Below are 24452 nucleotides of genomic sequence, written 5' to 3'. Positions count from 1 at the left end.
TCAACCTGCTGGCAACAACACTATTTTTCACGTCTGGTATTATGTAAGAGTCCACTCCATCCCTTCTTTTCCTGCATCTTAGAGCACACAGGTAGGCTCATTTCTCAAGGCTCCCTGGGGAAAAACAGAAACTAATCTGTCCTGGCATTTAACTTGCTAGAAAAACACACACACACACGCCATTATAGCCCTCACCTTTATTAAGAGAAAAAGCTTAATCCTTCTCATCTTCTAAGAAGCGCCTCAGTAATTAGGGAAAATTATTTGGTTTCCCAATTTTTGCAAGGAACTCTCAATTAGCAAAAGAACTGTTTTCTGAGCTCCCTTATTGTGAATGAGAAGCCTAACAGTCAGCAACATATCACTGTAAAGATCACATCACAGTCTTATTTTTGCTTCCAAAGGGTCAACCCCAGAAAATTATCCTTGTTTATTTTCATGAGAGAAAAAAAATGAAAGCTTTTGCTTTCTCCACTGCAGTGCTGTCTATGGTGGTATGCACGTGCCACTGTCTGGGACACAGTTCTATGGGGACTGAAGGTCTGAGAGAGCTGTTTCATAGCAGCCTTCTCAGGCCATGCTCTGGTGGGTGGTTACCAAACAGCGCTGCTGATAGGACGGGGAGGGCTGCTGCCGACATCCTCCAGAGAAGGAGAATGAAAGTATTTATGGTTACATGGGAGCAGGACGCCAAAAGCAGCTCCACAACTTCATTCGGGTTGCTGCTCCCAGAAATAAACTCCCCTACATTCCATTTGGAATAGAAGTCCTGGGGTAATGGTTTTGGATATTTGATTTAAGATGATCCTGTTATGAGACAGAAAAAAAAAAATATCCACACTTCCACTTAATAGATCAATTTAAAGAGTGGTTTGCTTTATCAGGAAAGCAGGGGAAGCATGAGGGAGGATAGGGAGAGAGTTACTGAACCCTTTAATTTACTCTGTAACACTCAAGAAGCTCACTGGCACGTGGTGCTAATCTAATTTCTCCACTTAAGTGTCATGATGGAGTCTAGAAATGACTTTCAACAGTAATGCTGTAAATGCTGAAACTCACAGGGCCGTGTAAACCCCATAGAGTGGAAGATCACAGTGTGACTTATTATCTTAGGAGGAGGGACATGGGCCACATCTAGGGAAACACTGATTTTACTGTCTTCACAGGACAGACAGGGGCAGAAGCTCAGGAAAGCTGGGTGTCTTCCCCAAGGATTCCCAGCCAGAAAGTGGAAAACTTGGATCCACACTGATTGGCCCCCAATTTTTTACAATGGTTTCTCACCAATGGATATAGGAACCAAATATTTCGGTCATTTTTGCAATTTAGCAGGAGACCTGGAGAAACAATATTTGTAATTCCTAAGTCCAATTCAGCTGCTGCCTCATTCTACATGGAACCTTTACTTAGAATGCTGATTTCATTTACAGAAACAAACCAGTATCGTGTGCATGACAGTGGGCCCAATCCACACACCTTTTGCAAAAACAGCTACATAATAAATTTTGACATAATTAAGCCTTTAATGTGCCTATGGCAGTAATGATGCCTTCATTTCCACAGCACCACAGGCGTCTAAAATCATCTTTGCACTGATTTAAGCTACCCTGGGAGTAAACAGGGGAGGGGTGATTATTTCCTTTAAATGCATGAGAAAACTTAGACATAATGAGGTCAACTGTCTCGTACAAGGCAAAGTCCTGTCAGAGTAGAAACTAAGTCCTGTAACTTCCGGGGTAATATTTTTTTCTCCTAGAAGTTCTTTCTTTGCTCCCTCCCTTCCTTCCTTCCTTCCTTCCTTCCTCCCTTCTTCCCTTCTCTCCCTCTTTCCTTCCTTTCTCCCTACTTCCTTTTTCCTTTCTGCTACAGTGACTCATCAATGTATAAATCTGTGTAAATCATTTAAATACATTAAACATCCTTCCTCTGAACTGTCAGTTTTTCTGTTGCCCTTGCCTGGAACCCTCTTCTCCCAGACCATTGCCAACCTGGCCCTTTTTCACCCGGTGGGAGCTCAGATATCCCCTCCTCACAGGGGCATCCCAGAACAGCCTTCTCTCTAAAATCGCTCTCACACACCCCAGCCTCTCTATCCCATTCCCTGGTGTTTTCTTCGTAACTTGTCACTGTCTCGACTTCTCATGTCTGTGTCTGTTCCCCACTCAAAATTCAGCTCCTTGAGGGCAGGGACTGTCTCCCTCATGCTCACTACGTATCCTTGGTCTTAGACCCAGAGTGGTTACAACAAAGCTTTGTTGTCCATATGAATCCAAAAGAAAGTTTCTTGATTATAAGAAATACATGAATGAAGGAAGGAAGGAAGATGTCAATCAGTCAATCAATCAGTAGCTTAGCATAGAGCCTGGCCTATAATAAGTGCTTAATAAATGTCAAATATTGTTATAATCTTACTCCACCTCTTATTCCTGCAGTTTTTACAAATTGCTCTGGAGGTCCAGGGTCTCTCATGTATGAAATAGCCCCTGATTAAGGAAAACACCGTTGCAATAGAGCTGGTGCCTGCACGACTCCATAAAATGAGCACCATCTCAATACATAAGCCATTGGCAACCAAGTATCCCTTCCTGGAGAGACCAGCCTTGTTGGGGACAAGTGCTTAAGGGACTTGGCCTCTTATAGAGTCCCACAGGGACAGTCCTAGGATTCTCTGGATGCCCTTGCCTTGCCATTGGCTACTGACTCTGCCAAGCTGCTCCTGGACTGACACCTCATGCCTCACACATGGCTCAGCCAAGGTGAGTCTGCACGTCTGCCTTCTCTCCCATCTGCTGCTGGGGGCACGTGGGCAGGGCTCTTCACCTGGCATGTGGGGGCTGGAACCTCTCAGCCTCTACGCTGGGGGAAGTGAGTTTCAGCACCGTTACTGGAGTGGCCATGTTTTGCTCCCTAAGTAATTAGTAACCAGCGTGTGTTTGCAGAACTCAGCCAGTGCTAGGTGTCAGTATTTGGAGACATCCCAGAACTGATTTCACAGAAATAAAAGATTCATATTCTGGGGTGTTAACACATGTTTCTATGTGTGTGATTTGTATGGAGATTACTGTTGCAGTCCTGGCCAAGAGAAATCTGTCTCTCTGTCTCTGTCTCTATCTTTCTTTGTCTCCCTGTCTCTCTCTCTGTCTCTTTCTCTCTCATACACCATTTATTTGTCCCTACTTAAAAACACTATCACATAGAAAAAGCTGGAGGAATATTTAAGGTATCCTTAAGTATGTTTATCAGGAAGATTCTGCTGGGTAGCATAAATCCAGACTCATACCATCGTTGAGGAAGCCCTCTATGACCCTTTCCTTCTCTGTCCTTCTAGTTTGCAATCCGTTTCAGCTTAATTGACTTTCTGTGTGTTCCTCACACCAGATGAGTTGACTGCTGCCTCAGAGTCCTTGCACGTGCTGGTCCCTCTACCTGTAATGCTCTCATTTACACATGTTGGTTTTAGTAACACCAGCATTCTGCATTTAGGTCCCTGTTCAAATATTGCCTCCTGAGACCACCTTTCTCTGACCACCCTATCTAAAGTAGCACCCTGTCCAGGAGCCTCCAGTCTTCACCACAGTATCTTGTTTTATTTTACTTTCTTCAAGGTACTCATCACCATCTGAAGACTCATGGGCTATTTGTACCCTAGAATAGCACCACAAGGGAAGGGAAATAACTTGTCTGGACGGCTCACAGCTAAGTCAGGACCTCAGAGCACTGCCAGGCACAAAAGTGAACCAAAGCAGGATTATTGATGGCAAACAGGTAATGGGCAGACAGATGATGGAAGGATGGATCTACCGACTATCACTTGATGGATCAGTCTATTGACCGATTGATCTTCTGGGATCTTCAGTGATTTGAACCTAACACAGCTTCTGATAAAAACGGTCTTTCTAATGACTGACCCCTATTTAAAAAGAAACAAACAGCAAAAACTAAACATGCTAGTCAGTTCTCTAGGAATGTTATTAAGTCAGTGGCTACCATCTGAATTGCAGGAAAATGAAAAGATTTTCCTGTTTTATAGGTATAGCGTGTGTATCTTCACTTCTCCCTTTATAAAAGTGAATCCAAATAATGAATTCCCACCTCTGCCAATGAATTCCTGTCGCAGAGGGTCACCCAAAACCATCTCCACCTCAGCGATTTAGTCCCTCTGTAAAAACATTAATCATGTTCTTTGTCTGAATGTCATTTTTGCCTCATGAAACACTTCCTGGTTCTGTCCATCAACTTCACAAACTGCAGACATGTTTTCCAACTCTCGCTTCGTGGGTCACCTCTCTGACAGGAGAATGAAACAGCACTGGCCACTAAGGCACAGACAGCAAAACAGAGTAAGTGAACCCCAAGTCCCCAGCCAGGCGACACATCCTTCAAGATAGCCTCTCATGCCAACTCCAGAGAGGGGAGGGCACAGGAAGGCACGCTCACTCCCCCACCCCCGCTTCTTACCTTGGCTGGACCCTGGGCATTGTTCAGTTCTCTGTTCAAATGTCTCCCAGCAGGGCCCTCCCCACCACTCTTCCAATGGGAAGCCCACTGCACCTCAAGCGAGCATCTCTACCTTTTCACCCTGTGCCACTTCCAACACGTCATTTCACTGGCTCTAAGATTATCTGGCTTATTTACCTGTCATTGTCTCCCACTATACACTGTGAACTCCCTGAGCATGGCCCACATCCCTTAATGCTATATTCAGAGTGTTAGGCACAGAGCCTGGAGTTAGCAGATGCTCAATAAATACTGGTTGGAAAAATGAGTGGATCCAAGTCAACCCAAAGCCAAGCGTCTTTTCCATCTGTGCAGATAGTTCCTCAGGCAGGAAGACCAACTGATCAGTGTCTTAAAAAATTAATCCCCCAAATACTGATTGACACAGATGTCATAGAGCAGATCCCATCTTTGATCTCTGTAATATCAACCTGCCTCCCTGCTATAGAGTTCAATGTGATCAGATAGCAAGTGCATGTCCTTTGTGTCAGAAAAGATGGCCCCTCACAGAAGTAGAGAGTAGAATGATGATTACTCAGGTGATTAAATTGCAGACAGCTAGACATGAACACACACACACACACACACACACACACAAGTATAGGAATTGCACAAGTGCTGATAAAACTGTTGAGATCTGAATGAGCTCTGTGGATTGTACTATGACAGTTTGCTCTTCCTGATACTGTACTATAATTGCGTGAGCTGTTACCACCAGGAAACTGAGTAAAGGATATGCAATAACTCCTTGTCCATTTTTTCATTTCCCTGTGAATCTATAAGTATCTCAAACTAAAATGTTAAATTATATATAATGGACACTTATACTCAACACAAAATGAGGGGCATGGGGTAAGATTAGCAAGTGTAGAAATGTATTAAAGATATAACAACGCCAAACTCAGAGTTTCCTCTTGACTTGGAAATATTTAAAGAGAACTCAGTACAGGTCCCTCTCTTACTGCCTGGTTTTGTGTTATTTCCCACTGTATAAACGCAAGACCTGAAATCATTATGCCACCAGGGCTGTGCATCCTTCACTTCAGGAAACTCTAGACTATAAGGTAAAAATCCACACTCAGTCAAATGCCATGGCTTCCTCCATCAGACTCCACCCACTCAAACTACAAATTCTTGACCCTCACCATCGAGCCCCCGTGGCCCTCCTCTGCAGTTCCCTCTCTTTTACATTGTTATATAGTCTTGGGCTTGAACTTCACAGCACTTACTACAACTGTAAACACAGACTCAACTGTGCCTTTGGTTGTTTATTTTCCATCTCCCCTATAAGATCACAAATTCTGTGATGGTAGGGACTATATTCTTTGTCCCTTTATGCCCCAGGGACTGGCATGTAGTAGGGGCTCAGTCAACATTTTTTAAATGCTATAGAATGAATTACTGCTCTGGAGTTTCTCAAGAAGCAACACACTCAGGGACCACATGGCCACCACTACCCCATCTATTACTACTAAGAATTAGCAAAGACACCTTTTTTTCAGAATACTCTGGGCCGGCCCGGTGGCGCACTGCTACAGTGTGCCACTTGGGAGCATGGCGGCGCTCCCGCCGAGGGTTGGGATCCCACATACAGACCGGCCGCTCACTGGCTGAGTGAGGTGCGGGCGCAACACCGAGGGTTGCGATCCGTTGCCGGTCACGAAAAAAAGACAAAAAAAAAAAAAGAAAGAAAGCTGTCATAATATGCTGATTGGGTTAGAACAAGACTATGCTGCTACCTGCTGTTAAAGTGCACTACTAGACAGTCACAGTGATACCATCTAAGATGTAGGTGCATTCCCCTCAGATGTGGCACATTTGTGTACAGCACAATCCACAGTGCCATATCAGCACACCTGGGTGTGTTCAGGTATACATTGGCCGGTGACCACTCAGTGAGTTAAACTCAATCTTCAGCAGGTGGGTTGAATCCACAGTCTTAAGATTTCCTCCTACCTATGAACTACTTACCCAAGCTGAATCCTCTGCTCTAGGCAGCCCAAACCCCAAGTGTACCCTTCCCTGAGCCATCATGCAGTGGAAATCTCATCATGGCCTTTGCAACATTCAGATAGATGTCAGATTCTAAGACTGCAGAGGATTAAAAATAAAAGGAGTAAAGAAAAGAAAATAGTAAAGCTACTAAACTCTAAGTTAACCCACATCCTGAGAGTATGCCATTGTTCAAAAATAGACAAGGCGCAGACCTCACAAAGAAAAAGACGCAGTGACTTTGAGGGCAAAGTGAGCAGGAAGCACAATGAGCTCTTTCTGCAGGTCCCTGTGCAGGGGAGGGAGACTAAGAAGATGGTGAGGTGGCTGTTGTTTGGAGAGTTTTAGTTTTGCTCTTCCCTAATAGGGCTTCAACAGATCAGAACTCTGTGGGCTCAGGGACACCTCTTATTACAGATCGGAGTTCCTACCCCAGGGCACATTGGCAATGTCTTGAGATATTTTGGGTTACCACGGTTGGCAGGGAGGAGCCTGGCATCTAGCCGGTGGTATCCAGGGACGCTACTAAACATCCTACACTTCACAGAACACCTTTGTGATGAAGAATTATCCAGTCCAAAATGTCAATAGTGCTGAGATTGGGAATCCGTGGTCAAGAAGACACCATGGAATTTCACTGAAGTGACTGTGAATATAACGAGGGAAGAGTCAGCATCTCTATTCCACCTGCCAAAATGTCAAGATTAAAGGCTTCTCCTTTCTTCCCGCTAACTCATGGGGAAACCCACACTCAGTTATTTCCATCAGCTGCATTCAGCCTTCTACACAAGATGATGGCTGGTACAAGACAGTGATATTATCTACTAGTGTCATCATTAAATTTTCCTCATTTCTATCGGAAGAGAAAATTGCATAGGTTATCAGATGGTGTTTTAATTGAGTTTGGGTGTTCGTACATAATGCAATGTGACAACAGCTATTATTGAGAAAAACCTGGGGGGGCGGGGAAAGAGGTTGCTTCTCATTCAAGAATGGAGGAGATGGGAGAAAGGATACTGTACTGGTGTGGGAAAACCATGAACTGTAGTGTCTTTTTTCCCCATGCTCTTACTCAACAACAGTCAACACACACAGACCTACTTATGACTTCTGTGATCAGTTATGTGGGGATTTCTCCCCACTAGCAAGCAAGCGACCAATTCTGCAGCAAGTGCCAACTGGTTTATTATAAAGATTATTACAAAGGATACAGATGAAGAGATGAATAGGGCAAGGTATGGGAGGAAAAGCTTCCACGTCCTTCCTGGGTGCACCACCCTCCAGGAACCCCCAGATGTTCAGGTATCTAGAAGTTCTCCGAACACAGGCCTCTTGGGTTTCTATGGAAGCTTCACTACATAGGCATGATTGATTACATCATTGGCCATTGGTGATCAGCTTCCTTCAGTACCCCTCCCCCAGGAGGTTGGTGGGTGGGGCTGAAAGTCTCTCTTGGTCTTTCCTGTGACCAGCGCCCATCCTGAAGCTGCCTGGGGGTGCCAGTCATCCTTAGCATACAGGAAGACTCTTAGCACTTTGGAGATTCTAAGGATTTTAGGAATTGTATGTCAGGGGACAGGGATGAAGAACAAAAATATATTTTCACAGTATCATAGACAAAAATGAGTCGCTTTGTCCTTTTGAGAGGAGCAGTCTTCCTCTCATGTCAAGATATAAACCCTAGAGTCACCTACGAAACAGGGGTTGCCAATTAATGAAGCCATCTGTGAACTCGTGGGATTTAAACAGACACCAATTTACTGTGAGCATTGCCTTGAAGAACTGATCTTTGCTTACATACACACTTTCATGGTATCCTACATTTGATTTAAATCTTCACACATAGTGAGCGGGGCTTTGGAATTTTTATACTAGCACTGGTTTTTGTTTAAAATTATTGAATTCATAAATAATTACAGTTCAGTGCAATACACTCCTTCAGTTTTCTTCATCTCAGTTGGTGATGATTCCTTCTCTCCAGGAGATCAGGCAACAAAGAACACTGGCTTCATCCTTCTCTCTTACCAGACACGAATCTGTCAGCAAAGCTTGCTGGCTCTACCTTTAAATACTGAAAACATAAACCCTACTCATCACTCCCACTGCTAACAACTTGTCTGACCATCACCATCACCATTGCCTAGATCACAGCAACAGCTTCCTAATCAGCCCCCTCACTTTTACCTTTGATCTCCTCCAGTCTGTCCTCAAAATAGCCAGAGTGAGCCTATCAAAGTTGTAACCCAACAAGTCCCTCTTTTGCTCAAATCCTCCAATGGCTACCGAATTCAGCAAAGAAAAAAACACAGCCCTTCAACATCCAAGAAGACTCACCATAATCCTCTTGCTTTCCCCAGATGCAGATGCATGCCTGCCCCTGGGCCTTTGCACTTGCCCATCGATCCCTCTACCTCTGGAATCCCCAGATAGCTACAGGGCTCATTCATCCATTTCCATCCATCTTTACTCAAATGCCACCTTTCTGAAGAAAATTTTCCTGGACTGTCTCTAAATTGCAACCCTTTGTCTTACACCTACATATGATATCCTTTCCTTGCTTCAATAAGTTGATACTACCCAGTATTAATATATATATAAGAATTTCCTACATTATCAAAGAAAAAGTAAATTGGTACAACTTTTCTACAAAATCATTTGGCAGTATATTATCAAAAGCCTTGGAAATAGGGCCGGCCCGGTGGCGCACTGCTATAGTGCGCCGCTTGGGAAGCGCGGTGGCGCTCCCGCTGAGGGTTCGGATCCACCATGCAGACCAGCCGCTCACTGGCTGAGCGGGGGGCGGGGGCAACACCGAGGGTTGCGATCCCGTGGCCGGTCCCGGTCCAGTATGGGCGCGACACTGAGGGTTGCGTTCCGTTGCCGGTCACGAAAAATGACAAAAAGGAAAAAAAAAAAAAAAGCCTTGGAAATATTTATGTATGTTAATCATTCCATCCTCAAAAATAGTCTAAGAAAATAATAAGAGAAGTGGGCAAAGACATATAAGAAAATGCTTAGTGAAACATTTATTTTAATAACAAAAAATTGAGAAAAATTTCACTAATAGGAAATTAATTGACTAAATATATTGTATTTCAGTCATTTTTTCTTAACAATTCTGTGTAGAAGCTTATTGAGTGGTGTAAGAGCTCTTCTATTACTCTTAATATACTAGATGCTCTAAATTGACAGCCAATGACAACTACCAAGGCCAAATTTAGTTGAATCTGGATTTTCAACAGATGTGACTAAAGTAGAAAAGTTTAGCAGAGTGCCAGCCTTCATGTAGCAATTTAGCGATGAGATGAAACATAGAATTTGTCTCCAAGGTTTGTCCTTAAGACCTTCATCATATCTGTGTTTCTTCTGGGTCCTTCAGGTGAATGTAACAGAGTGACTCTGTCTCAAAGTTTCTAAAAATCTTTATGCTGCCCCCCATGGAGCAGGCAGAGATGAAATCCATTTCCACAAAGGGGACTTCTTGCCTGTTTTCTCATGGTCTCTCCACAGCAGAGTGGGTTGTACGGTGAATAAAATCATTTCCCAATGAAACCCTTACCTTCCACCGCAGGGTTTGAGAGGGGACACACCGCCTAGGTGGGTACAACACTCTCAAGACCCACAGCCGGAGAGCCATGGAGCAAGATAAGCCGATGCCTGGAGAAGAATCAGTCTCCACTAATAAAAGAGATCAGCCTCAAAACTGCCTGGCAGCTGAGTTGACGTTCTGCTTGCTCTGACAAGCGTTATTTATCTCTGCATTGACAGCAACACATCACAACATGCTGCCAAGTCTGTCTTCCATGGTGGTGCTCCTATTAATAGTTATAGAAAATGATGTATGCTTGGAAACTTTCAAAGGGCTGACTTTCCTGTCGGCTAAAAGCAGCTTCAAAAGGGATCAGCACGAACAATAAATGGAACTAAACATCAAGGTTTTTGGTACAGTCCAGAATCCCCTAATGCTTTACTCTGGTCAACTAAGGTCACACAGAGAAACTGGTTCAGGGGCTGTCCTTCAAAATGGACCTCAGCCACTTCCCCCGCCATCCCCCCAGTGCAAGCCACCATCACCCCTCACCTGGATGATGATAACAGTGTCCCACCTTCCACTCTTGCAAGCCCTCATTCGTCTCCCACACAGCAGCCAGACTTCCAGTTTGATTTTTTTAAATGTGCATAACGGAGATAATGTTACTTAAAACCCTTCAGTGACTGCCCACTGTTATTAGAAGAAAATCCAAACTTTTCCATGGTCCTGGGAAGTTCTGCATGATTGGTCATTTGTGTATATCCCTAATCTCATTTTGTACAAAATTTCCCAGTGTTTACTCCATAGAAGTCCCATGGGGCTTTTCCCAATGCCTGTAACACAGCAGACTCTTTCCTGTCTCTAGACTCAGACCAACATGAATCCCCAGCCTTGAGCGCAGTTCGTCTTATGGTCTCTATCTCCTCCCCTTGCAGGATGTAACATAAAAGGCATATTCACATTAAGCAGATATTTTTTTAACTATAGATTGTATCCCACTATTGAGTTATGATTTCAAGTTGGCAGGTTATGGTGATCAGAGTCTTAACAACATAGAATAGAATACGGCAGGTCATTAGAATTTATTCTCAGTAGCCCTCTATGTTCACTTTTCCCCTCTGCCCAGCAGTGTTCCTGTCATTTAGGTATTTAACACCCCAGGATGCCCCCTGCCGGCAGATGCCTGCCAAGGACTGGGTAGGTGGACTTGGCTGAACTTGAGCAGTCAGGGTGGCCTGAGATTTTGGCAGAGGTAGACTAACCAGCCTTCCCTTTCTGTGACCTCAGAGGATCCAGAAGGTTTAGAGCTGGTAATTCTCAAACTTGGAGGGCACCTCAGTGTCGTAAATGCTCCAGATTAATTAAAGATGGAGGAAAACACACACACACACACACACCCCAACAGGAAAATGTACCCTTGTTTCCAACACACGTTGTCTGCTATCTGTTCTCTGAGTCAAGGACTCACTTATGTGCTGTATCCAAATGGACAACAAGTTTTCTGTTTCCTTTTCTGACCATGGACATTGTAGTTTTTTAACACAGAAAGTCCATCCTCACCGTCCTGCCTCACTTAGCTTTATAATGCTCAGCATCCGCCTCCTGGTGTGTTGTATTTATTTATCTGTCTGTCTTTCTGTGTCTGTCTGTCTCCTCCCACCTCGGGGTTCCTTGATCTGGGATCTGTGAATAGAATTCAGGAGTTCTGTGGAATTTAGGGGGATGGGGAGAGGGATAACCACTTACATTTTTTACTTTTCTTAACCGTAAAATTAAATTTAGCATTCCTTTCAGTAATGATTGTAGACAGCAAACCCAGTAGTATTGGTAGGGCCTGTGTCTTTGTCACCAATATGTACTGTGTACATTTTCATATTATTTTAAATTTTGCAGACATTTTGAAATAGCTCAACATTTTCGTAATTGTTGAGAAAACCCTGAGGGGCATCCTACAGGCTCTCTGAGGGTCCGCAGCAAGATTAAATCCAGTGGATGTTAGCCTAGCCTTTAACACACTTTTATGGACTTTCCTATCTTTTCTGTGTTATTTCCTCACTTCCCCTGAAAATTGTTCCAGTGCAAATCTTTGTCTTAGAGTATTTTTAAATAACATAAACTAAACCAGGCACTCTTATTCTGCCCTACTATTTGTTACAAAATACTAGTATTTGACACTTGCATCACAACTTATACTTTATAAGTCTTTCATTGATAATGCCACATCATCTCATCTCACATAGTAAGTGAGATTTTGAAACAGAATGAGATGAAACTAAAATAAACAAATTAAAAAACTCAAAAACCTCCAATCAGATGTCTATGTTTTCATAGCCCCTGGGCAATAAGGTACTTATTTCTTTTTTTTATTTGATGTTTAGATAGAAAATTATTTTCTCAACATAGAAATGAAGAAGAGCATCACAAATTACATTTAAAGTCAATTGATAAGGGTCAAACTTAACATTCAAAGATTAACATCCTAATGCAAAAAGAACTCTTAAAAATAAATTAGAGAAATCTAAGCAGAAGTTTGATGAAGCACATGAGTAGATGTCAAACAACACAAAGAATCATACATAGCTAAGAAGTACATTCTAAGATATCGTTGGGGGAGTGGGGCTGGCCCATTGCCCCTGTCTCAGGACCCTGGGTGGCTGACTCCGTTGCTCGCCTGACTGTGGGTGGGGTTGGGGCTGGCCCATGGCCTGCATCTCAGGAACCTGGGCAGCTGGATCCATTGCTTTCCTGGCTGCCTGAGGTACTCACTTCTGCATCAGCTTACAACCCATAAAACTGGCCCTGCGTGACTCACATGGGTCTAAGCCCCTAGACGTATCCAGCATACAGAAAGCTCTCATGCAACCTCAAAAGAATGAGCCCGTGACAATGCAAAGTATTTAAAATAAAATTTAATTCTATCATGATCTGAAACTCTGTGTGAAATCATCTAAACAAGACAGGTGCTAGATTGATAATTACAGCCCCAAACAACTTAATGGACTGTATATAAATAAAGTCAGTGATACTTGTAGCCTAGATAATGCAGACTCACAGCCTGTGGGTGAGCCCAAGCAGCCCAGTGCTGACTGCTCATCCTGCAAATGAGCCTCTCCCAGAGCCTGAAAAACTGTGAGATGGCTGGGAGGACCTTCCTTAGAAGATGACACTGAGCTGTGACTTGAAGGGGTGACAAATGAACCAAGAAAGGTGAATGGAAAGTGGGTTTCAGGCTGAAGAAGGAAGAACTAGGCACACAGATGGAGATGAAGCATTCAAGAGATTGGTATCCAGATGCCAGGTGAAGAAAGCGTTTGAAGAATAAAAGGATTATCACCTCTTTATAAGGCTGTTAAAGTGTCTAGAAAAAGGGGTGTATCTTCAATCTGCATACTTCACCATCAAATACGAAAGAGTACAACAGAGCACTTTGGAAATTATAAATTTCTGGAGTACTGGAAAGTGACATTATCATTATAAATTTGGCATATATTATCCTTTTTCCTGAGTTCAAAGGCCTCTTTTAAAGCTTTCACATTATTGGACACAATGTCAATAGACCAAAACAAAAGAGCAAAGTCTCCAAGTGGAGATAAAATCGAATGACACATTGAAATACCCCAAAACACATGTCAGCAGTTGGCCATTTCAATTAGACACTATGCTGTCATCACTTTTGGAGAAGCCAGCCAGGGCACACTGAGGCCTCCAACTAGTCAGGGTGATTTGGAGAGAGATTCCAGCTTTCGTTATCTCACCAGAGTGTGGGGTTCCGACTCGTGGGGCTAAACTTCTCATGCACAGACCAAGCGTGGCTTGGAATGATATGGACAGCCAGCTTCCTGAAGGCTTTTCAGTGAAAGATCTCCCTAAAACCAGGTCACACTTCGTTTCATGAAACTTAAGTAGATGTACAAGTCAAACTTCAGTGCCAATTTCTAAATGAAAATTTAAGAAGAGAACCTGCTTACTGTCATTGTTTGTACCTCAAGCTTATTCTTGCAAAAAAAAAAATTAAGAGGTCACCTTCTTAGCAGAACACTTATTAATGAAAACTGTTCTGACTGCACAGATAAACCAGTGGACCCAGCTCCTGAATCCTGATCTCCCACTGTTCTAGTCTGTTTCTGTCGCTTACAACAGAATTACCTGAAACAGGGTAATTTATAAAGAAAAGAGGTTTAGTTGGCTCACAATTCTGGGACAGCTGCATCTGGCACGGGTCTCAGGCTGCTTCTGCTCTAGGCAGAAAGCCTCAGGGCAGCCATCAGGTGCGAGCAGATCAGGGGAGAGGAAGCAGAGGGAAGGGGAGATGCCAGAGTCCTTTTAAACTAGTTCTTGGTTGAACTAGTAGAGCAAGAACTCATTCAAAATCGCTCTCACCCCAGGGAGGGTATTAATCTATTCATGAAGGATCCACCTCCTATGACCTAAACAGCTCTCAACACTGCCACATTTGGGATCAGATTTGACATGAGCTTTAAGCTATAGAGACAAACAGACCAGAATTCAAATCCTGGCACTGACAATTTCTTGCCATGTTGCTCTGGGCCAATTACCTTGTGTCCTGAACCCTCCATTTCCTCAGCTGTACAATGAAGATATTTATACCTACAGTAAAGGGAGTGTGAGTATTAAAAGAGAAAAACCATGTCAAACGCATAGCACAGCACCTGGAGTGCTTTAGATGGTAGCATTTAGGGTAACTTTTTGTTGCTGGGTTTGTACATTTTCAGGTCATCTCATTCCAGAGCAAATTTTGGTCTTGTTACTGAAGGGCTATGTATGATTTGTAATCTGTAACCATTAGAAATTTTCACCTACCTACTCCACCTTCTAATAATTAAATGGGTTAAAGAGCTAAGAATTAAGTGGTTTAAAGCTGCCTAACTGTGAAATGATGCACAAATACAGCATCATCATTTAAAGCACCGTCACTTCCTGCTGAGCACCGTGCTAAAGACTTTACTTATAGCATCTCATTTAATCTTCCAAATGGTAGTGTGTGTTAAAGACTAATATCATACCCATTCCACGAATGTGAAAACTGTGACACAAAGTTAAGCAATTTGCTTTGTGTGGGAGAGCTAACTCCAGAGCCCAGTCTTTCAGACACTAACATAAATTGCTAGGCTTAATAATTAGTACAGAATATTAGCAAAACATGATCCTTTGCTTACAAAGGAATTCACCCTGACCTTCTCTCACTCAATATGTGTATATGCATTAGTACACAAAAGAAGTGAAGACAAGAAACAGAATCTCAAGTGGAAGCACATTAAAAAAAGCAAAAATAGAAAATGAAGAGACCACATCTCAGCTATAATAATCAATGGAAAAATGTAATTAAATTTCCACTCAACATTTTAAATATCTGTTCATAAAATATGGTGCAACTTTTATTAATTAAAATTTGGCATAACTTTATACATATGAAAATCCAAAATAACAGTGGGTTAAATGAAATAGAAATCCATCCCGCTCTTATGTAAAGAAGCCTACATGTGAAATTCCAGGACTGATATGAGAGCTTCATGGCCATTAGAAAATAGCTCAGGGTGCTTGTACCTTTCTTTGCTACCTTCCAGCCTAGAGCCTCTATTTTCAAGGTGACTCATTGTCCAATACGGCTGCCAGAACTCCAGCTACCTCAACTGACTTTAAAACAACAGGAAGGAAGATGGTCAGAAAAGATCAAAAGGTTAATTACCAAACTGAATCAATGCCATTCAGCCACCCTGAAAGCACCCCATACACATCAACAAACACCAAGTTACAAGGCCATACGAGGGAAGCTAGGAAATTTGGCTTTTAATAGGACACATTACTGCCCTAAATAAAATCAGAGATCTGTTTTTTTTTTAAAAAAGGGTGAATGGTTATTTTGTAAGCATCTGGCAGTTGAAAGAAACATAAAAATAACACTTTGAAAGAGATGACTTTCTATTCTTCCACCAAAGTGGTCATAAAATGTAAGTTTGCAGTGTGGACACTTGGACAAAAAGTGTCTCCTTCTTTGCTCCTATGACTCTTCCCCCCGCCTTCCGGCTTCACATCTTTTCCTCTGCACTCTTGTCTGGAAAGTGCTGCTACATCATTGCCCCACTTCATCAGAGCTCCAAGGGTCTGCTCTAGGGGGTCCTATTCACATCCTCTGAAAATACAAAAGAAGCCACAGAAGATCCCTGATGTAGAGGAAACAGTGATAATGTCAAGGAGGCTCATTTCGGTTTTTATGCAGGTTTACCCTCGTGGATGATGAAGGGTGTGGTACACCTGCTAATAGCCCCCAAAGATGTGCACAACTTACTCTCCAGAACCTGTGAATATATTACCTTACGTGGTAAAATGGACTTTGTAGATATAACTAAGTTAAGGATTTCAAGACAGGGAGATTTTCCTGGATTATCTGGGAGTGCCCAAAGTATTCACGAGGGGCCTTATGGAAGAAGGCAGAGGGTCTGAGTCAGGGAAGACAGAGATACGTTGGCAACAAGGACACTTCCATGGAAGCAGAGACGGAAGAGGAGCTGTGATGAAGGAGGCAGGGTCCAGACAGAGAGATCTGCAGATGCTGCAACACTCTCTTTGAAGATGAAGGGAAAGGCCATGACCCTGCATTCACAGGTGGCCTCTAGAAGCTGGAAAAGAAACGAATTCTCTCCTAGATTCATCAAAAGTAATGCATCCTGACCTGTTTTATATTTCTCACCTCCAGAGCTGAAAAATAATAAATGTGTGATGTTTAACCCACTTAGTGTGTGGGAATTTTTTATAGCAGCAATAGGATATTAACACACAGGGCATCTCAAAGCTTGAGCAAATGCCTCAGCAGTTGGTGCCGGATGTAGTTGGGCAGTTGGATCAAGCATATTTACCAGGAAGGGCATAGTGGAGGCTGACCATTGTGAGGCAGCTGGCTTTCCTCAAGCAATGGCAGGTGCCTGTCAGCACCCCGGGCATCCTAGGCCGGTGCAACAGAACTGACCTTGAGGGGTCCTTAGGAAGGCAGAACACTGAGGAATTTGAGAATAACAATAACAATAACGACAATAGCTAATCATCATAGCTACATGTCCTAGGTGTTTGCAAAATATCAGGCTCATGAGATAAGCACCTCACATGCAGCATCTCACTGGATCCTTACCTTTGAGGTGTGTACTGGAATGTGCTTCATTGAACAGAAGAGGAAACCAGAACACAGAGAGGTTGAACCACTTTCCAATGGTCTCACCACTAAAAAGGATGAAGCCAAAGTCCAACTTAACTGTGTCTAACTCTGGAGCCAGGAGTCTTTACTTCTGTGCTGTGTAGTTGCCCCAGGGTGGGCTGGCCTTGTTTCCCTGCCCCACATCCAGTCACATACAATGCAATTGCCCTACACTTAGGGGAAGAAAAGATGGAAGGGGAAGAAACAAACAAACACGTAAAAATGAGGATGCTGTGGATTGAATGTAACCCCAAGCTCATGTTGGAACTTCTCCCCTACTATGGTGGTAGAAGGTGGGGTCTTTAAGAAGTCATTGGATCATCAGGACTCTGCCCTTGTGAGTGTATGGATACTTTCATGGAGTAATGGGTTGATGGTTTAATGGGTGTCATGGTCATGGTTATGATGGCTTTATAAGGAGAGCATGTGAGAAGGTCACCTCTCTCTTGCTCATGCCATTTTCTCATCATGTGATACCCTGGTTGCCACAGGACCCTGGAAGAGTACCTCATATATCTTCTGGAGTATTTTCCATCCAGAAGAAGGGCCTCACCAGATACACCCCCTGGACCATAGACTTCCCAGCCTCCAAAACTGTAGGAAATAAATTTCATTTCTTTATAAATAGCCCAGTTTCAGGTATTCTGTTATAAGCAACAGAAAGCAGATGAATACAGAGGTAAAAAGAAAAGAGACTGGAAAAAGAAAACAGACAAAAGGAAGCAGGAGAAGAGACATGAAAGGAGCAAAAAGAAGGGGAAGAAAGAGGCGTGGTGAAAGGACCACACCTCAGATCACTACGAGGATTGGCTGCAAAGCTGAGGAAGGACTCTGAGAAACAGCCTTTTTCTATTCCCTTACAACATGCAGTATCTTCTCCTGCCTGTGCCTGCAATTTAAGCAGGAAGCAGAGAAACGCTCCAATACACATAAACTCTGTTATTAGGTTTTCAGAAGTGCGTGGAATGCTGTTCTCTAACTTCCTGGGCTAGGAAATGCCCAGGTATCCTTCAAGACTTAACTCCTTCACGCCTAGCAGAATGGCTTGGGGTGTACCCACCCCATGCTTCTATAACAGGTGTTCCCCCAATCTCAGCATTTTAATGCTAGACTGAAACCACCCTTTTTACATAGCTGCTGGCACCAAGAAATAAGATATCTGCAGATTAGAGCTGCAGTGAATGGCCCCAACCTCACTCAGCACCTTAGGAGCAGAGTCCCCAGATCCCATAGCCGCCCACCTGGCACACGTCCCAGCAGGCCACGCACCTCCCCTGGTAAGTGCTTTAAATGCAAAAAGGGCTAAAAAATGGAGGAAATTAAATTGTTCTCCCTGTCTCATTTTCATGTTAGTTCCTCATTGAATATATTCATCAAATACCCACCATGTGTCAAGTACAATTTAAAACATTTTTATTGAGGCATACATGATATAAAACAAAATGCACATATTGAAACATATTTTGTAAATTCTGATGCACATACAAACCTGGGAAACTATCACAATAATCAAGATAATGAGCAAAAAAGTTTATTTGTGTCATGTTGTCACCCTACAGCCCACCCCTCCCTGAAGCCCCCCACTCCTCCTAAATATATACAGCTCAAGAGTATTTATTGTACCATAGTTTGTTTATTCACTCACCTGTTGATGGATGTTTATTATTTCCAGATTCTGGCTAGTACAAATAAATCTTCTCTGAACATTCATCAATGAGTCTTTGTTTGGACATATGACTTTATTTCTCTTGGATAAGTACCTAGGAGTAGGACAGCTGCATCATAGGGCTGGTGTATATTCAACTTAAAAAAAAAGTGGCCGTACCATTTTACCCTCCACCAACAGAAAGGGCCAGTTCCTCCACATCCTCACCAGCACTTGCAACATTTATTTTTTTTTTATTTTAATTGAAAATTTTTTTTAATTTGAAATTTATTAAAAGGAGCCATTCTAATAGGTGTGCAATGGTACCTCAATGCAGTTTTAACGTGCATTTACCTAATGACTAATGATGTTGAGCATCCTTTTATATTCAAGAGCCCATTTGCCATCTAACGGTTTTGCTATATTAGATGTTTGTTACAAGTGACACCCTTTGAACTGAAACTCACATTGAAATACTGAGCAATCAGCCACAGCCCAGGAGGAGAAAGCTGAATAGACTGGCGGTAAGATGAGAATGAGCCTTCTGATGAAACATGCATGTGTCCAAATGGCTCCCTAATTGTTAGTCATTTGAGATGAACAAACTGTTCTGCCACTAACGATGTGCTGTGTGTCCTGCCGGGCATGGTGGCAATTGTTGGGGCATGCTACTAAAAACTGAAAAGACTTGCTCCTCCCTAGGAGGCACACATTACACAGGAAAGAGCCGGGACTGCAGAGATGCAAGTTGTTTGGCCCTTCACCCTCTGACTGGCTGGGTGACGGTCAACCCATTGTCTTTGAACCTTGACAAGAGCAAGAACGTGACCTGAGAAAAATTTCCCTTCCCACCTGGGTCCCGGAGGTTAAAACTGATTAGATGATCTACAAAGTCACCATCCAAATCAGATATTGTCTGTGAACTTCAAGCCTTTGAATTACAGCTGTTTGAGGTGGGATAAATGTTTGAAAGTGAAGGAGAGATGGACAGATGGGTGATGGGAGCCGGCCTGGTTGGGGTAGGGTGCTTCAGAGGAGAGGGCAGTGGTCGAAGTGTGGATTCTGGTCACACTGGTGCTTCCTCACTATCTGACCACAGCAGGGTTTTTACACTCTGTGTCTCAATGTCTTCAACTACAGAATGGTGAGTCAGTAGCTCCTGCTCATGAGGTTTCTGTGAGGCCATCATAACACATGTGTGAGCAATTGTTGTTATGACGGTAAGAGGGCACTGTCTGGTCTGGATGGGGTGGCAGCTCCTGGGTTTCAGTAGGTTGTTTTCAGGAGGTAATGTGGACCCATTTTTGCTACAACTTCTTCCTCTTCTTTTTTTTAATGATAACCTAGAAATCTTGACTTCAAATAAAATTCCTAAATTCAAATCTTAAAAATTAACTCAAAATTATGAAAACATTTTGTGGGCCACATTACGTTGTGTGTCCATCCCATAGGTTCGCAGATGGCAATCACATCTCCCACGTGACGTGAGACAAGCATGCAATTGTAATGCTCCAGTGGTGACCACTGGACACTTTTACTCTATGACTAATCATGTCTATACTAAATGCAGGACACCACCCTCCTTTATGCTCTCAACAGTATCATCTCCACTTGGCAGATTGAGTAATGGAAGCTCAGAGAAATTGAGTGCTCTGGCCAAGGTCACGCTGCCAGTAAGTGGCAAGGCAGGGATTTGAACCTAGGCCTGCCCATTCCAGAAGTAGTAACTATATGAACTCTGCTTGAGAGCCTCTCCTCCCATCCTTTCACTGGTTTATTTATCTCTTTAGCCTCCCCTGCCCAGGGACAGATGATGGCCTAACTAAAACTTGACCAGATGTCTCCATTAAGGTCTGCACAGCCTGGTGAGGGGCTGACAGACATCACCGCAGGCAGGATGATCAGCTTCCCACCTTGGCCTGCTTCTGCCTGGAATGATGAAACAGGTCTCAGCCCTAGGCAGCTCAGTGTGGCCACATTCCTGCTTAAGCGTCATTAAGTAAAAGCTGTTGTTTCTCCTACAGATGGGGCTGTTTCGGCTTGTGTACATCTGTGCTTTATGTTCAGAAATCCCATTCAATTTAAATCTTGCAAGCTGGTTAAAAATATCCCCAATGGCTATAAAGATACAATTTTCCGTCTTCACCAGCATTCCTGCTGCAAATTCCCAGGTGAGCATAGACTACTTCAGAGTTTACTTATAATTCAGCCTATCAGGTGATATCAGTGTCCTAGGAAGTCAAGAACTTTCCACAAGTCTGTTCTCTCTCTCTATCTCAAGTAGACTCGGAGTCATGGACTGAACCAGACAANTGAGCATAGACTACTTCAGAGTTTACTTATAATTCAGCCTATCAGGTGATATCAGTGTCCTAGGAAGTCAAGAACTTTCCACAAGTCTGTTCTCTCTCTCTATCTCAAGTAGACTCGGAGTCATGGACTGAACCAGACAATGTAGAAACAGTGGTAGGTCTACATGTGACTCAAGCAGCCACAGAGCCAAGTGTCTTCTTCAATGATGATGCCCATTCCTGGGGGCATTTCAATGACAGGATGCCCACCCTTGGGTGTCTGGAATGTCACTGGCCAATGGTAATGCACTGGGGCTCATCACAGATGTAACATGGGGCAGTGGAGATAAAGCCGACCTTAGTTCCAGAAAGACGTAGGTTCAAATTATGACCACACTATAGTTGAAACATTGTGAAATCTTGAGAAAGTAATAGGTTTTGTTGGGTTTTTGTGTTTGCTTTTGTTTTGGGTATTTATTCTATTATAATGTTGCCCCTTGTTGAGATGTTTTTTCAATCTCAAAGCATTTATTGAATAGATAATACATGCAGATAATAAAGCAAAGAGTACTAATGGGCCAGTGTATACAGAAACAGGTTAATCTCAAACTGATAATGTCCCAATATCCTAGGTTGTGTGTTAATTACACAAATGCCACAAATATATATTTTATTATGATTCTTTTCACAATGTAGTTTTTTTTTTGTGTGTGTGTGTGTGTGTGTGTGTGTGTGTGTGTGTATCTTCTTATGTATACTTATTTATTTATCTTTTCCATATTCCCACTGTCACTCTTGAATCTCAGGAGTGGCTTTCCCTTCAGATGGGAACGAGCCCTGCAGTTCACCAGTCCCTTCTGCTCTCTCTCTTCTCTTACTCCCTAGAATCTTCACCCATTGACATTTTGAACCTAGTTTCCTGGAGAAATTTTACTTTAGGACCTCTGACCTACGTGTTCCCACTACTGTTTTAGGCATCACTGGAGTTTTATGAGCATAGAACCCTACACCTGGCATCAGAATGAAAAGTGACAACACAGGTGATCAAAAGCAAAAAGACAGACCAATGTTCTTTTCTCTTGAGCTTTCCAACTTTAGACATTCAGATGTTTGTTCTCCTCTCTGGCAATGTCTTGCCTGCATTCATAGCAGCTTCATTTTAAGGTCAACACCTCTCATCTCTCTGTCATAGTTTGTCATGACCTTGTAATGAAGAGGTATGCAGATTTGGCCTCAATTTTAGTGACTATCTTTGGGACATCCTGTGCCTTTATTCCTTAGCAGCTCACAGGGGCAGAAAGGCAGTGAAACATAGATACTAACGAGTAGATTAAAAAAGCAGTTTTACATACCCAGACATACCCTACCTCCCTGAGGAAGCAAGCCGGGTTTTATAAAGCTGCCTCCTAAAGGGGAGTTCTAAACAGCTCACAAGGGATGCCCAAATGGGAGCTCTGATGGGCTGAAAATGTGTCAGGGTGGCTGTATGGTTCTCTCAGAAAATTAGACTGTGTTCTGTACCGTAAGGTTTTCTACTGCCTGGGCAGCTCATTGTGCTGCCTAACCACCTCCATCTACAAGCTCCTGTCCCCTGGAGAGAGATCAGGACCTTACAATCATCATCTGCAAATGAGCTGCCTCATCAGCCAAAGGTAAATATTTTCCAGAGGTAGAGGTGATTCTCGGGAGATCGGGAAAGTCTACCAAGTCGGCCCGAGGTCCACAGTAGCTGATTTCTCGGTGTCTTTCATTTTTTTTCCTGCTCCTTTTCTGCTTTCAATTAAAAACCCTACAGGTTTCCATACCTGATCTTGAATAAGTTATTTCCTTCAAGAGTATCAATGTTTTTAGCTTTCTCTTGAATTATGGGGTAAAACCCATGGTCGACTGTATTTACCAGAAATGGCTACGGTGATGCATTCTACATTATCTTAATATGACATTATCATTCCATCATCCCTGTAAAGCTAGGGCTTACAGACCCCTGGAGTCTGTTGCACAGATTGGGTTACAAACCCTCCACACGCAGGTCTGTGAGCTAGGTAATAGAAAAAAAAAAGGTTCTGGGAGCCGTGGGTATAGAAAAATGAATGGGTTTTATTCAGATCTAGGAGCAACCATCCTAGTGGCTTCTCGGAGAGTTCTGAGAAGCGCTGTGGATCAGAGCTGTTAGTCTTTTGTACTTAAGTCCACAACGCTGGACACATGGGTGCGCACACACAACTTACATTTAGTAGTAACAAGGAACACCTGAGGATACTTACAGCAAATGCTCGGCAAGATTCTGAACATCCGAGGGGCCCTGACATTTTCCTGTTTTTCCCAACAATCCCAAACTGAGGTCTACATTTCCTCTCCTTGAAATTGGCAGATATGTGACCATGGTATAAACAACTCTGTAACCTGTGAGGCGATGTCACAAAAGGTACTCCCCACCTGGGACCCTCACTCTTGGGACCTGGCTGCCACTCTGTGAGGAACCCCACCTCATGAAGAAGCTGTGTCTATGTGTTCTGGCGAGCAGTTGGCACCAGCTGACAACAAACATCAACACTCATATATGTGAGCAAAGGAGCCAACAGATGACTCCAGTCCTGGCTGCTGAATCACTCCAGCCTCCTACAACCTGTGAGTATTCCCTTCTGAGGTCTCAGACTTCATAAAGGAAAAAAAAAAAAAAAGTGTCCCCATTGTCCAGTTTTCAAATGAAGACTCATCAGCTGAATAAATGCTTTGCATTTTCTCATCTATAATGTTTTGTTGTGGTTTATTACACAGCAATGGACATCCAGAACAAAATCCTCCGTTCCCTAAAAAAATTAAAAGCAATTAAAGCATTAAAACAATGTCCTTAGGAAAGTAGGAAATGTCTGTAGTGGGGCAGAACACACTTCCTGGATCCTTGCTGAGTCCACAGGGACTGAGCTCTGGACACTGCTCATTGCCCAGACCCAGCCAGCATCCTGGTGCCTGATACAGAGGTCTCAGCTGATGTTTTTTGAGTGAATGACTGAATGGTTGTTCCTTATAATTATACAACATCTTGTAGTTTAAAAGTAGTGGTAGGACTTCCAGTTCAGTACAGTTGACTGATCACAGGTTAAACTCCCTTCTTCACCCCACCACCTCCATGATTGCATAAAATTGATGGAAAAGAATAGGAAAGGTGAATATCAGCCAACATCAGATCAGCAATATCAATACACTCTGGGAAGCAGAAAGCAGATGAATCAGTGGCAAGGTCTCCTATAGGACGTGAAAATAGACATAAGACCAAACAATTGTGAA

Source organism: Galeopterus variegatus, unplaced genomic scaffold (assembly GCF_000696425.1).
Source record: "Galeopterus variegatus unplaced genomic scaffold, G_variegatus-3.0.2 Scaffold1265, whole genome shotgun sequence".
NCBI lineage: Eukaryota > Metazoa > Chordata > Mammalia > Dermoptera > Cynocephalidae > Galeopterus > Galeopterus variegatus.
The sequence above is the reverse complement of the archived record's forward strand: the minus strand, read 5'-3'. Positions refer to the sequence as shown.